Below are 17644 nucleotides of genomic sequence, written 5' to 3' on the forward strand. Positions count from 1 at the left end.
AAACAGTGAATAAGCTAACTAAACAGCTGCCAGATATATCAGTTTGAAGGTTCTTATTTTATAAGTAAATCTATTTATTCACTTATAATGAAAGAGATTATGCACTGTACAGAAGTTACACAATTTCCCTTGGTACAAGCAGCAGAAGAATTATTTGAATCTGGAAACGGCTTACAGATGCTAGCTGTAATCTTTTGTCCATTAAAAAAATAAAAAAAAATAAAAAAAATAAATACAAACTAATTTGGTTTACATTGTTAGAACTATTTCTATGCTGGTAAGTTGTATAAATATAGATACATAGGCTCTGAAAGTCAATAGGGTCATCTAGCCTGTGGTGTTTTTGTATATGCATGAAACAGAGGTGTATCTGACGTTTCACATTTCAAAGAGGAGGGGCTTCACTTTTAAATCACAAGTCCCTCATCTCCTTGCATATCATGTGACTAAAGTAACAGCCACCTCTGCCATATAGCTGGTGTGCCCAAAGGTTAGATTGCAATTTACTAGTGGATATCTAAGGGCTGTTTTATGCACATCTTTTAGAGATAATTACCACAACTTATGTGCTCTCCTGCTATAGAGTCCCGCTAGCTATCATGTGATCATAGGGATTCCAGTGGGTGATTAGATAAGGGTGGTATGTTGGGCCAGTATCACATAAAGCAATGCTTTTCTCAAAGGTAGTAAAAGTACAAAACCCTTTATCCAAACTGCTTAGGACAAATTTTGGATTTCAGAATAGTTTGGATTCTGGAATAGTTGTATATTTGTATCTGTAAAATGGGACAGCTGATAGAGGGGAGTTTGATAATAATTGTAATACTTTTGTATTCATAGTACAATCATAATGATAGTACAGTACTGGAATTAGAAAGGTAATAGTTGTCGTTTTAAATAAATACAAACTATCATTTGCAGTGTCGAACACAAAAAAATCAAAGCAAAGACACAGGCAGAGAAGATTGTGTCTTATTGGCTGGGTAAAATGGTAATTTGTAATAATTTTATTTTTAAAAAATATTAATGAGTAAGGGCCTCGCCGACATGTAGAGAAATCACACAAAATCTTTGTCCTTGTATTGTAAATGTAGGGATCTTTGATTAACATAAATAACACTATGGGGCAGATTTATCAAGGCCCGAATGGGGCCAAATACCCCTGTTTCTGCGTAAGCCTTCAGGCTCGCCGGAAACAGGAATTAAGAAGCAGCGGTCTTAAGACTCCTTAACTCGTCCACCACCTCTGAGGCTGCCGACATCGATCCGTCCAATCGCATACAATCGGGTTGATTGACACCACCCTACCAGAACTGCCTGTGTGATGATAAATGCCAACAGCGTATGTCTGCTACAGCATATCATGTCCGCCAGACATTGATAAATCGGCCCATAAATAACGTAAACATTTCTCAAGATACAATTTGTGTATCTAAAAAAATCTTAGGGCCTCGCTGTACATACGAGACTTAGAATATCTCACCTTAGTGGGAGGTTTTGAATATTAAGCCATTAGTCTAGATTTTGTAATAATTTGGGATTTTGGAATTATGGATTTGGGAATTTGTACCTATAGTACTTTCCCATTGTTCTTCTCTGCTATCTTCATTCCAGCCTTCCTGCACACAATTGCACGCTACTTCTGCCTAATCCTTTAAAAATATGGTACAAGAAAGAAGTAGTGGTCATACTTGTAAAGTACTGAGGCTTCAGCAGCCTAAAGCCTCAGTACTTCATATGTATGACCATCACTTCTTTCTTGTACCATATTTGTAAAATAATGAGGTAGAGATAGCCAAAATAAAGTAGCCATTGATCAGGGTACCTTAAAAAAATAATCTTTAAAAGGTCCACTTTTTAAAAACATTTTATGGACCGTCAGTTCAAATAATGAAACGTCCAGGTTATTGCTGGACCCTGGCAATGCTAGTTGATCATCATCTGTATTAGTTATTTAAAGGAATATAAAACCCCAAAAAAATATTTCATGATTCAGATAGAGCATTTCATTTTAAACATTTTAAGCCTTCCAATGAACTTCTATTATCAAATGTACTTTGTTGTCTAAGTATCCTTTATTGAAGGAGCAGCACTCCACTACTTGAAACTATCTGAACACATCAGCTGAACCAATGAGAAGAGGCATGTATGTGCAGCCACCAATCAGCAGCTCACACCCAGTAATGCATTTCTGCTTCTAGGTATTCTTTGCAGTTAAGGATACAAAAAGAGCAAAAACAAATTAGATAATAGAAGTAAATTGGAAAGTTGTTTAAAATTGCATGTTCTGTCTGAATCATGAAAGAAAAATGTTGGGATTCTTGTCTTTTTAAGGTTCTAATTGGTAAAAGTAGAAGATATGAGTTTGAAATTGGGTAGTAAAATTAGACAAGTGGTGCAAAAAATAGCCAGTGCTAGAATTCACAATCACGTAGAATCAAATTAATTAATGAGGCAAGGGAGGCAGATAAGATAGAGCAAGGAAAATCATAAAGCTTACTGTTTATGGGCTCAAATTACCCATGCCTTATGTGCCTTACTTTTGCCCAGTGGGATTTTCACTAACAATTGGAAAGTTATTTAAAATCGTATGCCCTAACTGAATCATCAAAGTTTAATTTTGAGTTGGTGGGTGCACCACCCCAATGATTTTACTGGTTACTCGACTTTAATTTAAAGGGACATGAAACCCGAAATGTTTATTTAATGATTCAGGCAGAACATAGGATTATAAACAACTTTCCAATTTGCTTCTATAATCTAAATTGCTTTATTCTCTTGGTATCCTTAGTTGAAAAGCATATCTAGGTAGGCTCAGGAGCAGCAATGTAATACTAGGAGCTACCTACTGATTGGTATCTGCATAAAAATGCCTCTTTTCATTGGTTCACCAGATGTCTTCAGATAGCTCCCAGTAGTGCATATCCTTCAAAAAAGGATACCACAAGAATTAAGCAAATTTGCTAAATGAAGTAAACTGGTAAATTAGTAAGTTGCTTAAAATCACATGCTCTATTGAATCATGAAAAATAAGCAAAAGAAAAATGTTGGGTTTCATGTCACTTGAGGTCAATATTAAGCTAAAATGAGCTGATATTAAATGTTTATTACACAAATTATCTTTAAATCACTTTATGTTGAATTATGCAATTAATCTGTGCTTAGGATAGGTTAAGTATCATTTATAAATAACAGAAAATTTTATAATATTGCAAAGTATTACACTGTCTGCACCCAGCAACTTCATAATGTCACCCATCTGGCAAACTTTTCTGCGAAGAATACTGAACTCATTTACCAAATTAAATGTCTATGTAAGGATTTAAAGAGATTTGGGTTATTAATATAATAAATATATGAATTATTAATATAATGGTTAATCTACCATTGACTGCTAATGAAAAGATTTGACATATACTGTATGTAAACAGTGAATAAATATAACATTGGCTACATGACTGTTCTTGTTGCTGGGTAACCAAGATAACATTATTTTAGTTATTTTATTACAGCCTTTTAAATCTCTTTGCCCAAGAGTCTGAAAATGTCTTGTTTGTATGAAACACATAGCAACTAAAACATCAACATAAAATTGAAATTGCACAGTGACAACTACGCATTTCTAACAGCTACTGAATAGATCTAGCTAACCTCTATTGACTTATGGTGCACTTTTTATGAAAAGTCCTACATCATTTAAAAAACAGTTGTTAAAAAATTACTTTAAGAATGGATTCAAAATAATAAATGGAATACGGTCTTGATTTGTTAAAGGGACATTACATTTACATATTTTCTACAATTCATAGGAATGGGCAGCAACTAAAAAGGGTTAGGAAAGTCAAAATTAAACGATTGATTGAGATAGAGCATGCAGTTTTTAGACACTTTTAAAGGGATAGGAGAGTCAAAATTAAACTTTCATGATTCAGATAGAGCATGTCATTTTAAGACACTTTTAAATTCACTTCTATTTTCAAATGTGCTTTGTTCTCTTGGTATCTGTTGTTAAAAAAGTATACGCACATATCATACACTACTGGGAGCTAGCTGCTGATTGGTGCCTGCACATATTTGTCTCTTGTGATTGGCTAACTAGATGTGTTCAGCTAGCTGACAGTAGTGCAATGCTCTTACTTCAGCAAAGGATATCAAGAGAGTGAAGCAAATTTGATAATGGAAGTAAATTGAAAAGTTGTTTAAAATTGTATGTTCTATCCAAATCATGAAGGAAAAATTTGAGGTTTCCCGTCCCTTTTTAAATTCACTTCTATTTTTAAATGTACTTTGTTCTCTTAATATCCTTTGTTAACAAATATGTACATATTCTCCACTACTGGGAGCTAGCTGGTGATTTGTGGCCACACAAATTTGTATCTTGTCATTGGCTAGATGTGTTCAGATAACAGTGCATTGCTGCTCCTCCTGCAAAGGATACCAAGAGAGTGAAGCAAATTCGGAAATAAAAGTAAACTGGAAAGTTGTTTAAAATGGTATGTTCTATCTGAATAATATAATAAAAATGTTGGGATTCATTTCACTTTAAAGAAGTTTAAATGTGTTTGGATGAAAAAGCTAGATATGTTTGAATTAATATTGAATCGAACAAGAAATGCATGGAACCCAACTGTTTAAAAAATAGTAGCAACATGAGACAAGAAGCAGACTTAGAGGGTTCTAATAAAGGGACATAGTACTCAAAAGAACTTCTATCTAATATATATATATATATATATATATACATACAAACTCAATTTCAGAATCTGCCCTCCTGGGTCAGCCACCTGTACTTCTACTCCAATATTATACCCAAAACACCAACAGAGAAGTCTCAGGATTTTTTCAAACAAAGCAAATGTAATTGACGTTTTGGGGATGTATTCTCCCCTTCTTCAGAACAACAATACAGTGTACAAACCACACTTAAATAGTGTCACATATTATCCCACAATACCTCAATCCCTGTGAAAATAACGCCAAACAATTACACACATTGTCAGCTCAATTTCAAACCGGAAGTAGAGTGTCTAACCACTTCCGATCCAGCGTTACAACTTAACTGTACAAACCAAAGACATAAATAAAAAAAATTATAAAATAAAAAACTCAATATGCTCCTTAAGTATACCCCTATAGAACAAATATGGGCTCCTGTCCAAACGATTGTGACCGGAAATGGATCGGTACGAGTCCGGTACACAGGAAGTGACAACATAGAGTGAAACCAGAAGTGGGGCAAGAAACCTAACACTGTGTGTCCCCAGACTCTAAGAACATAAACCGGAAGTGGGGCGTTCTAAGGAGAAAAGTAATGAATATGACTGTGTCACACTTATTAATCGCCTAATAGAAGTGGGGCATAGTATACATATAACAAAATATTTCATATATATTAATATGTAGGCAAAAAGGTAAAAACCAATAACTAGATGTTAGTTGTTTGTAAGCACAACTGCTTGTTTGTACCGAATGAGTGACAGTGGACCTGTTACTGCTGCACATAACACTGTGCCAGGGTAATAATACAACACAAAAATATTACCAACTTGAACAAACATATACTTTAAATTGGATGGCAAATAAATAAAGGGCAAACAATAAACAGCTGTTTTTTGTCCAGCCCAAAATGTACACTAAGTGTGAGACATTATTGGCCTTTAATTTGTGCCCACTGGTATACCAAGTGATAATTGAAGGATTTCAGAGGTAATTCTTAGGGATTATGGCAAGGAATGTGATTAATCCAACTACCGAGATAGCACCCCTGGATCAATAAAATCCAAAACGGCACCCAGTTCAGGAGTGAACATGCACATGTCCCACATCAAAAGAAGCCAAACATCTGCAACACTCCTGTTATAAATTCTGCTACCCTATTACCCATCAGCACTCAATTATGATCACAAAAGTATACCCAGATCAGGCATAGAGTTCAGTCCCTTTGGAACAATAGTGTCCAATCTCAGGATCCATTCAGCCTCCCATTTGAGTAACAACTAGTTTCTATTGCCACCTCTGGGTGGCTTGGGGATGTGGTCAATCAGGATCATCCTTACTGCCGCCACTAGATGTTTGGCTTCTAGCCAGTGGCAAGCTACAGGCTGGTCGGAGCGTCCCTTGTCAAGGGCTTGCCACATGGCCGATCTATGGTTTGCCATATGCTCTTGTAGTGTCCCCTGTGTCTTTCCAATATAATGTTCCCCACATGGGCATAACAACATGTAGATTACAAATTCCGTAGTACACGTGATAGAGTGTAAGATGCACTCCTGAACTGGGTGCCATTTTGGATTTTATTGATCCAGGGGTGGTAATGGATAAATCACATTCCTTGCCATAATCCCTAAGAATTACCTTTGAAATCCTTCAATTATCACTTTGTATTCCAGTGGGCAAAATGAAAAGGACAATAATGTCTCACACTTTTGTTTACAGACCAATTTAGAGTATATGTTTGTTCAAGGTGGTAATATTTTTGTGTTGTATTATTACTCTGGCACAGTGTTATGTGCAGCAGTAACAGGTCCACTTGTTAATTCACAGTCAGTGATTCAGTTTATATATATATATATATATATATATATATATATATATATATATATATATATATATATATATACATATATATTCAGTACAAACAAGCAGTTGTGCTTACAAACAACTGACATCTAGTTATTAGTTTTTACCTTTTTGCCTACATATTAATATATATGGAATATTTTGTTATAGGTTTCTAGCACTACATTGTTTATTGTGCACATATAGCCCCACTTCCAGTTGTTATGATATTGCCCCACTTCCGGTTGTTATGTTACCATTTAATACATAATTGGATTTGTATACTATGCCCCACTTACATTAGGCGATTAATAAGTGTGACACAGTCATATTCATTACTTTTCTCCTTAACACGCCCCACTTCCAGTTTATGTAATTAGAGTCTGGGGACACAAAGTGTTAGGTTTCTTGCTCCACTTCTGGTTTCACTCTATGTTGTCACTTCCTGTGTACCGGACTGGTACCGATCCATTTCCAGTCACAATCGTTTGGACAGGAGCCCATATTTGTTCTATAGGGGTATACTTAAGGAGCATATTGAGTTTTCTATTTTATTATTTTTTTGATTTATGTCTTTGGTTTGTACAGTTAAGTTGTAACGCCGGACCGGAAGTGGTTAGACACTCTACTTCCGGTTTGATGAAATTGAGCTGACAATGTGTGTAATTGTTTGGGTTTTTTTTCACAGTGATTGAGGTATTGTGGGATAATATGTGACACTATTTAAGTGTAGTTTGTACTCTGTATTGTTGTTCTGAAGAAGGGGAGAATACATCCCCAAAACGTCAATTAAATTTGCTTTGTTTGGAAAAATCCTGAGACTTCACTGTTGGTGTGATGGAGATATATATATATATATATATATATATATATATATATATATATATACTGTATATAAACAGTATATAAGAAAATTATAGTCATATTACCATTCTAGTTAAAAAAATGTTAGTGCATGTCATTTTTCTATTAAAAAAGCCATTTAACAATATATTTTGTGTAAAATAGTTAACTTAAAGTTCATACAAATTGTATTGTGCACTGATAATCATACTTCTGTATTTATGTTTATTAAATTATAAGCAAAACTCTCACCATTTGGTTGGTAGAGCAAGATTTGCCCACACTAGGCCGGCAAAAGGAAATTCTGCAATAGAATACGTTTATTTTGTTTTCGGTAAATAATAGTTTGCAAGTAGCTATGCAAGTCCAGCCCAGTGCCCTTAGTTAGACTGAATAAAGATTTTTCACAATAAAATAAGTTATGGTATATGTTTTTTTTTTGCTAAAACAGCATTTTTATTTTTCAAACTGATCAAAATAAACTCAAACTACAACAACCAACTTTTTGATACTGGAAAAATAACTCACTTCTGTGTAGATTATTTTTGATATTTTAATAAATGCATATTCGGAATGCAAGGAGTAAGCATTTTAAAGATTTATGGAGTATCCCGTTTAATACAAAGAAAATTGTAATTTCAAACCGTTGGTTAATTACATTACAGAAACCTCAAAATAACTTCTTATTTTTATACAATTAATAAACACAATTTATCATTATTTTTTATAATTTATTTGTAAAGAGTCAGAGAGGTAAATGTTTTATCTACAATGAGATATTCAGATTTTTAAAACCTTAATTCCTTAAAACAGAATACACTTTCCTTTGCTTGCTACATGGTTAAAAGACCTTAAAAATTTAATCTAACCAGTACACCATTATCTGATTGGACTACTGGGGACTCCTGCTGGCCTATTTTCAGTCTACTGGGTGACTGTTTGATCCCAGTTTGCCTCTATTGCACTAAGGGAGGTGCATCACTAAATGTGAGTGTAATATTTTATTCACACTACACCTCTCTGGTTCATACAATACTAGGCCATATTGGCACTTTGTTTCTCTGTTTATATCACTTACAGATAACTGAATACTTACTGGAGGTCAGTCTGCTGGGTGATTGAATAGATCCCAGCTTGCCCCATTTTGCACCAACAGGGGTGCATTATCAAATGTGAGTGTTTCTATCACACACCAAAACATTTTTTTTTTATCATTGTTTCAAACAATATTGGGCCATGTGGCACTTCTGTCCCTTTTTGCTTTCTACAGATCATTGATCCTGGATCGTGGCCTTGATCCTCATACAGACAGCTGCCTTCACCCAAAATGATCATCATTTGGTGATAATTTATCACATTACATATGGGACACTAATATCTTTATTGCCATTTTCATACAGATGGTATTATACCATCACAATATCTGATGTTCATAGTTATAATTGTTTGAACTACTTAAGTTCACCTGTGCTAACTGTGTAGTAGATTTTGTTTGTATTTAAAGTGATATTATCACTATATGATATACAGACATTTCTTGCACTTAATTTGCATTTAAAGTGATATTACTACATGATACAGTCTGTAAGATACATATATTTGTTCTAGAGCTTATAGTTAAAGTACACCAACTATCTGTCCACTGGAATTATCACTCCATAGGTATATAGTACCTTTTTATAAAAAGGGCGCCCCTATATACGTTTTTATTTGTCAATATTTATACATGTCTAAATATGTGTGTGTGTGTGTATGTATGTATATATATATATATATATATAAAGTAAAAGGCGAAAAGGATCCGGTGTATATCCCAGTAGCTTAATAGCAGCATAAAAAGCCAGCACCAGCAAGTAAATCAATCACCTTTTATTTGAATAAATACATGTATTTATTCAAATAAATGGTGATTGATTTACTTGCTGGTGCTGGCTTTTTATGCTGCTGTGAAGCTACTGGGATATACACCGGATCCTTTTCGCATGCTGCTTTTACTTTGGATGGATTCATATGGCCATGCACAGTGCTGATGGTGATGCTGGTGAGTGCTGATCTTACTGTAAATTTATATATATATATATATATATATATATATATATATATATATATATATATATATATAATAGAAAGAGGAAATCAATAGTGTTAAAGTAGCTTACGGATAAAATATATCCCTTTAAGTGAAAGATGTTCCCAAGTAATAGTGGATCACAGTTCATGCAGTTCACTTTGAATGTGGTCCCACTTTAGCTGAATGTAGAAGTAAGTTTTTCTGCTTACCAGATAAAACCTCAATTTTATGAGGTAAGTTTTCAGCTCTGCGGGGGTAAGGATTAATCCACCTTTGTCCTTCACTGCAAACGTTTTGCCTCTTCCTAGGGTCACTTGTCCCAGTCTGGTTACAATGAATAATACAGGGAAAGTCTGTGTTGGATATTTGCTCCAATGGTATCTTTGGACTCTTTCTCAATCTTTCATGTAGTGGTGAGAATCCTGGTCACCTCAGGAATATGGAGTAGTAGGGTCAATGTCCCCAGGGTAGAAACCAGTTTACTTCCTGTTGTTCTCGGTAATATTGGATCACTGCATTCTACAGTGATATTATAAGCCCTCAAGGCAAATATACTCCTACTAAGTAGCAATCTGTATTTGTCACAAGAAATTCTCTTTGCCACATTGGCTATTTTATTACTTTGATTATTAACAATGCATTGGGATCGTCTCACAGTGGATTGCTTGGAGTCACAAACTTTTGTAAACTACCGGAAGAACTTTGGATATACAGCAGACTGCATAGTGGGATATCCTGATTTCACCCTTTGAGGTGTATAACGTACATACCTTACCTCATATCAATTGAGGTTACCTGTGTAAGTACCCACCTACAAGGGGGGATTGTGAAATTTGTTCATTTGCATATTTTTTATTAAAGCAGATTACACTTATGAGGAGATTCTTTGTGTGCTTATTTTTCTAGATTGTATATATATATATATATATATATATATATATATATGTGCATATATATATAGAGGTATAGATATATATAGTACCAAAATATATGTAGAAATATGTTTTTATGAATAAATAGAACATATTCTGCTATGTGAAGAACACTGGAATGTAAAATATATTTATAATTTCATGTTGGCTTAGAGCACTTGAGAATATGTGATCGGGTTTGCGCTCAAGTAGGGTGTTTTTTCCCACTGTTTTTGCTCCATTGACTTCTATGGGGGAATACATTAAGGCAATTGCGACATTTGAATTTTGGCTTTTTGTGCACATAGGGTTAGCCCGCGAGTGAAAACAGTTTATTTTCAACTTGTAATACGAGTGCTAATTTTTACTTTCATGTCTCTTTTACCGGCAAACACTGCAAAGCAAAAAGCTAGTTTAGGAAATTGTAATATTTTGAAACCTAGGTTACAGATTTTGCTTTTTAGTCTCTTAAGTGGTGTGCAAGTTGCCTTAGGACTATGAGCCTGATGATCTAAAGTTCTTTGGTATAGTGAGATTATCTAAGAAGTCTTGTCAGTACAGTGAGGTCCAAGAAAAGCAAATTTTAGCTTGGAAGCTGTTTATTTTACTTAGCTGGATAGGGATGGGCAAATGTGCTGAAAGTGTAATTTGTTCGGTAGAACGAAAAGTCCTGTGGACATTCGTTTTGAAAAATCGAATGTTGATAAGAATAAAAATCCATTAAAATTCAGTAATCAAATGTTATTTCCAGTTATCGAATGTTACTTTTGTTTTTGAATGCTCATAATTATATCAAATATCCACATTCGAAATTTTGAATGTAATATTTAAAGGGACAGTCTAGGCCAAAATAAACTTTCATGATTCAGATAGCGCATGTAATTTTAAACAATTTTCCAATTTACTTTTATCACCAATTTTGCTTTGTTCTCTTGGTATTCTTAGTTGAAAGCTTAACCTAGGAGGTTCATATGCTAATTTCTTAGACCTTGAAGCCCACCTCTTTCAGATTGCATTTTAACAGTTTTTCACCACTAGAGGGTGCTAGTTCACATATTTCATATAGATAACACTGTGCTCGTGCACGTGAAGTTATCTGGGAGAAGGCACTGATTGGCTAGACTGCAAGTCTGTCAAAAGAACTGAAAAATTGGGCAGTTTGCAGAGGCTTAGATACAAGATAATCACAGAGGTTAAAAGTATATTAATATAACTGTGTTGGTTATGCAAAACTGGGAAATGGGTAATAAAGGGATTATCTATCTTTTAAAACAATAAAAATTCTGAAGTAGACTATCCCTTTAAATGTAATATTCAATTTAACAAATACTATTCAGAAGTTCAATAGTTCATGTGGTAGGGAATTTAGTAAATTGATACATAATAGATACAAACATATCAATTTAAATGTTTCTATTTTGAGTATTGTATAATTTGAAGATTAAATTTAAAGAGAGCTTTAGAAATTCAATTAAAAAAATATATTAATTTGAATTGTTCTATTTTGAGTATTGCATATTTTAATATTACATTTAATGAAAGCATTAGAAATACTATTACATTAAACTAAGGTTAGAATGTTGTACAAACATTCAAAATTCGAAACAAACAAATGAATGTGTTAAAATTTGTTTCATTTTTTGAATGTTGCGAAACATTCGCCCATCCCAAGTTCTGGATATGAAGGAGACACACACATAATGTAACGCTAAAATAAAACTTAAAGATTTTGTCTAATTTCTTTCCATATCAGCGAGTTTTTGATTATTTTGCCCTGAGGTGGACCAGGGGTACCAGGGGTAGATTAGACATTCTACGATGGCTTGGGCATTTCTAGGGGGAATTTTGGTGGTACCAAGTCCCAAAATGGGAGTAGAAAGGACAATGAGGCAGGTACATTTTCTGCAATTTTGGAGAAGATAAGTATTATTTGTGTTTGGTAGGGTTAGACTGTCTAGCTGGTGGGGAATCTAGCACACCTGAAGTAAACTTTATCCCAAAGTTTAAAGAGTTATAGTTAGTTGTGGTAGGTGGCGCAAAGCAAGTTGCTATTCCCAATGTGTCTTACTGTAAATATGTGTGATAATATGTGGGCTTAATATATGTTAATGTTTTGATGAGTACTATTTTATATTCTCTTATGGAAAAAATTGGATGTTGAAACTTTTTTTTAAAAAAAATATATATTATACTTTATAACATCCAATTTTTTCCATAAGAGAATATAAAATAGTACTCATCAAAACATTAACATATATTAAGCCCACATATTATCACACATATTTACAGTAAGACACATTGGGAATAGCAACTTGCTTTGCGCCACCTACCACAACTAAGTATTATTTGTGGCCTGTAGTGATGTTGCGAATAGTTTGCCGGCGAAAAGTTCCCGGCGAACATAGCTTGTTCGCGTTCGCCACGGCGGGAGAACATATGCAATGTTCGTTCCGCCCCCTATTCGTCATCATTGAGTAAACTTTGACCCTGTACCTCACAGTCAGCAGACACATTCCACCCAATCAGCAGCAGACCCTCCCTCCCAGACCCTCCCACCTCCTGGACAGCATCCATTTTAGATTCATTCGGAAGCTGCATTCTTAGTGAGAGGAGAGACAGTGTAGCTGCTGCTGATTTAATAGGGAAATCGATAGCTAGGCTAGTGTATTCAGTGTCCACTACAGTCCTGAAGGACTCATCTGATCTCTGCTGTAAGGACAGCACCCCAAAAAGCCCTTTTTAGGGCTAGAACATCAGTCTGCTTTTTTTTTTTTCCTGTGTAATCTAATTGCAGTTGCCTGCCTGCCAGCGTGTGTGTCAGACTCACAGCGTATACTGTGCCCACTTGCCCAGTGCCACCATTCATATCTGGTGTAACAGTAGTGTAGATTTAAAAAAAACAACACTTTTTTGACTGTGAAATAATAGCAGTCAGTTTCCTTCACACGTGTGCGTTTCAGGGCCTGCCATGGCACAGTGTCACACCAGTGCAACTCATATCTGGTGTAACAGTAGTGTACATTAAAAAAAAAACTAGAAATTTGACTGTGAAATAATAGCAGTCAGTTTCCTTCACACGTGTTGCGTTTCAGGGCCTGCCAGGGCACAGTGTCACACCAGTGCAACTCATATCTGGTGTAACAGTAGTGTACATTAAAAAAAAAACTAGAAATTTGACTGTGAAATAATAGCAGTCAGTTTCCTTCACACGTGTACGTTTCAGGGCCTGCCAGGGCACAGTATCACACCAGTGCAACTCATATCTAGTATAACAGTAGTGTACATTTAAAAAAAACAACACTTTTTTGACTGTGAAATAATAGCAGTCAGTTTCCTTCACACGTGTGCGTTTCAGGGCCTGCCAGGGCACAGTGTCACACCAGTGCAACTCATATCTGGTGTAACAGTAGTGTACATTAAAAAAAAACAACTAGAAATTTGACTGTGAAATAATAGCAGTCAGTTTCCTTCACACGTGTGCGTTTCAGGGCCTGCTAGGGCACAGTGTCACACCAGTGCAACTCATATCTGGTGTAACAGTAGTGTACATTAAAAAAAAAAAAACTAGAAATTTGACCGTGAAATAATAGCAGTTTCCTTCACGCGTGTGCATTTCAGGACCTGCCAGGGCACAGTGTCACACCAGTGCAACTCATATCTGGTGTAACAGTAGTGTACATTAAAAAAAACCTAGAAATTTGACTGTGAAATAATAGCAGTCAGTTTCCTTCACACGTGAGCGTTTCAGGGCCTGCCAGGGCACAGTGTCACACCAGTGCAACTCATATCTGGTGTAACAGTAGTGTACATTAAAAAAAAAACTAGAAATTTGACTGTGAAATAATAGCAGTCAGTTTCCCTCACACGTGTGCGTTTCAGGGCCTGCCAGGGCACAGTGTCACACCAGTGCAACTCATATCTGGTGTAACAGTAGAGTACATTTAAAAAAAAAATACAGTTTTGATTGTAATAGATTGAATAGCAGTTAGTTGTCTGCAAGCGTGTGTGTCAGGCCTACAGCGTCTACTCTACTAACTTCTGCCAGTGCACAGTGCCACTCATATCTGTTGTCACAGTAGCTTGCACGCATAGTACCACTAATCGAAAAAAAATGACAGGTAGAGGCAGGCCACCCCGCAGGGGCCGTCGTGGTCGTGGTGCTGTGATTCCCTTTGGCCCTAAAATAATGCCCAGTGTTCAGAGGCCACGTACCCTGAATTTGAAAAGTTCTGAGGACATAGTTGACTGGCTAACACAGGACACCCAATCTTCTACAGCTTCCGCTCGGAACCTTGACACACCATCCTCCTCCAGCTTAGCTTCGGGCACCTCTCAAGTTACCAGTTGCCCGCCTGCCGCCACCACCAACACTAGCACCACAGCCGCTTCACTTGATCTGTCAGAGGAGTTATTTACACATCAGTTGGAAGAAATGAGTGATGCGCAACCATTATTGCCAGAGGATGTAGATAACAGGGATATGTCTCAGTCAGGCAGCATTACACACATGGACGTACGGTGTGATGATGATGATGATGTTGTACCTACTGCTGCTTCCTTTGCTGAGTTGTCAGATACAAGTGAAGCGGTTGATGATGACGATGGGTCCGTGGATGTCACGTGGGTGCCCGCTAGAAGAGAAGAAGAACAGGGGGAAAGTTCAGATGGGGAGACAGAGAGGAGGAGGAGACGAGTTGGAAGCAGGGGGAGGTCGTCGCAAGGAGCTAGTGGCACATTCAGACAGCATGCATCGGCACCCGGGGTCAGCCAGACAGCCCGCCAATCAACGCATGCTGTTGCCACCACCAGAATGCCGTCATTGCAGAGCTCAGCAGTGTGGCATTTTTTTGGTGTGTCTGCCTCTGACAACAGCGATGCCATTTGCAACCTGTGCCAAAAGAAACTGAGTCGTGGGAAGTCCAACACCCACCTCGGTACAACTGCTTTGCGAAGGCACATGATCGCACATCACAAACGCCTATGGTATCAACACATGAGTACAAGCAGCACACAAACTCAAAGCCGCCATCCTCCTCCTGGTCCAGCATCTTCAGCCACGTCAACCACTGCTGTCCTCCTTGCCCCCTCTCAACCATCCGCCACTCCGTCTCTCGCCTTGAGCAGTTCCTGCTCATCTGCCCACAGTCAGGTGTCTGTCAAGGATATGTTTGAGCGTAAGAAGCCAATGTCACAAAGTCACCCCCTTGCCCGGCATCTGACAGCTGGCTTGTGTGAACTCTTAGCCCGCCAGCTTTTACCATACAAGCTGGTGGAGTCGGAGGCGTTCCAAAAATTTGTAGCTATTGGGACACCGCAGTGGAAGGTACCCGGCCGAAATTTCTTTGCACAAAAGGCAATCCCCAACCTGTACTCGATTGTGCAAAAGGAAGTAATGGCATGTCTGGCACACAGTGTAGGGGCAAGGGTCCATCTGACCACTGATACCTGGTCTGCAAAGCATGGTCAGGGCAGGTATATCACCTACACTGCGCATTGGGTAAACCTGCTGACGGCTGCCAAGCATGGAATGCGTGGCTCTGCAGAGGAGTTGGTGACACCGCCACGACTTGCAGGCAGGCCTGCTGCCACCTCCTCTACTCCTCCTACTCCATCCTCTTCCATAACCTCCTCGGCTGAGTCCTCTTCTGCTGCTGCGTCTTGCTCCACATCAACGGCACCCCCCCCCCAGCTCCCCAGGTACTATTCCACATCCCGGATACGGCAGTGTCACGCCGTCTTGGGGTTTACTTGCCTGAAAGCAGAGAGTCACACCGGACCAGCACTCCTGTCCACCCTGAACGCACAGGTGGATCAGTGGCTGACTCCGCACCAACTGGAGATCGGCAAAGTGGTTTGTGACAACGGAAGAAATTTGTTGGCGGCATTGAATTTGGGCAAGTTGACACATGTGCCGTGCATGGCACATGTGTGTAATCTGATCGTACAACGCTTTGTGCATAAGTACCCAGGCTTACAGGATGTCCTGAAGCAGGCCAGGAAGGTGTGTGGCCATTTCAGGCGTTCCTACACGGCCATGGCGCACTTTTCAGATATCCAGCAGTGAAACAACATGCCAGTGAGGCGCTTGATTTGCGACAGCCCGACACGTTGGAATTCAACACTCCTAATGTTCGACCGCCTGCTCCAACAAGAAAAAGCCGTTAACGACTATTTGTATGACCGGGGTGCTAGGACAGCCTCTGCGGAGCTGGGAATTTTTTTGCCACGTTACTGGCCGCTCATGCGCAATGCCTGTAGGCTCATGCGTCCTTTTGAGGAGGTGACAAACCTAGTCAGTCACACCGAAGGCCCCATCAGCGACATCAGCGTCATCATACCATTTGTTTTCTTCCCGGAGCGTGCCCTGCGAAGAGTGCTGGATCAGGCCGTAGATGAGCATGAAGAGGAAGAGGAAGAGTTGTGGTCACCATCACCACCAGAAACAGCCTTATCAGCATCGCTTGCTGGACCTGCGGCAATGCTGGAAGAGGATTGTGAGGAAGAGGAGTCAGAGGAGGAATGTCGCTTTGAGGAGGAGGAAGACCAACCACAACAGGCATCCCAGGGTGCTCGTTGTCACCTATCTGGTACCCGTGGTGTTGTACGTGGCTGGGGGGAAGAACATACCTTCAGTGAGATCACTGAGGACGAGGAACGGGACATGAGTAGCTCGGCATCCAACCTTGTGCAAATGGGGTCTTTCATGCTGTCGTGCCTGTTGAGGGACCCTCGTATAAAAAGGCTGAAGGAGAACGACCTGTACTGGGTGTCCACGCTACTAGACCCCCGGTATAAGCAGAAAGTGCCTGAAATGTTACAGAATTACCGCAAATCGGAAAGGATGCAGCAGTTCCAAAATAAATTAAAAAGTATGCTTTACACAGCGTATAAGGGTGATGTCACAGCACAACGGGAATCTAACAGGGGAAGAGGTGAAAGTAATCCTCCTCCTCCCACGACCACGCCGGCAAGGACAGGATGCTTTACAGACGTGTTGTTGATGGAGGACATGCAGAGCTTTTTAAGTCCTACGCATCGCCACAGCCCTTCGGGGTCCACCCTCAGAGAACGACTTGACCGACAGGTAACAGACTACCTCGCCTTAACTGCAGATATCGACACTCTGAGGAGCGATGAACCCCTTGACTACTGGGTGTGCAGGCTTGACCTGTGGCCTGAGCTATCCCAATTTGCGATAGAACTTCTGGCCTGCCCCGCTTCAAGTGTCCTGTCAGAAAGGACCTTCAGTGCAGCAGGAGGT

Source organism: Bombina bombina, chromosome 3 (genome assembly GCF_027579735.1).
Source record: "Bombina bombina isolate aBomBom1 chromosome 3, aBomBom1.pri, whole genome shotgun sequence".
Lineage (NCBI taxonomy): Eukaryota > Metazoa > Chordata > Amphibia > Anura > Bombinatoridae > Bombina > Bombina bombina.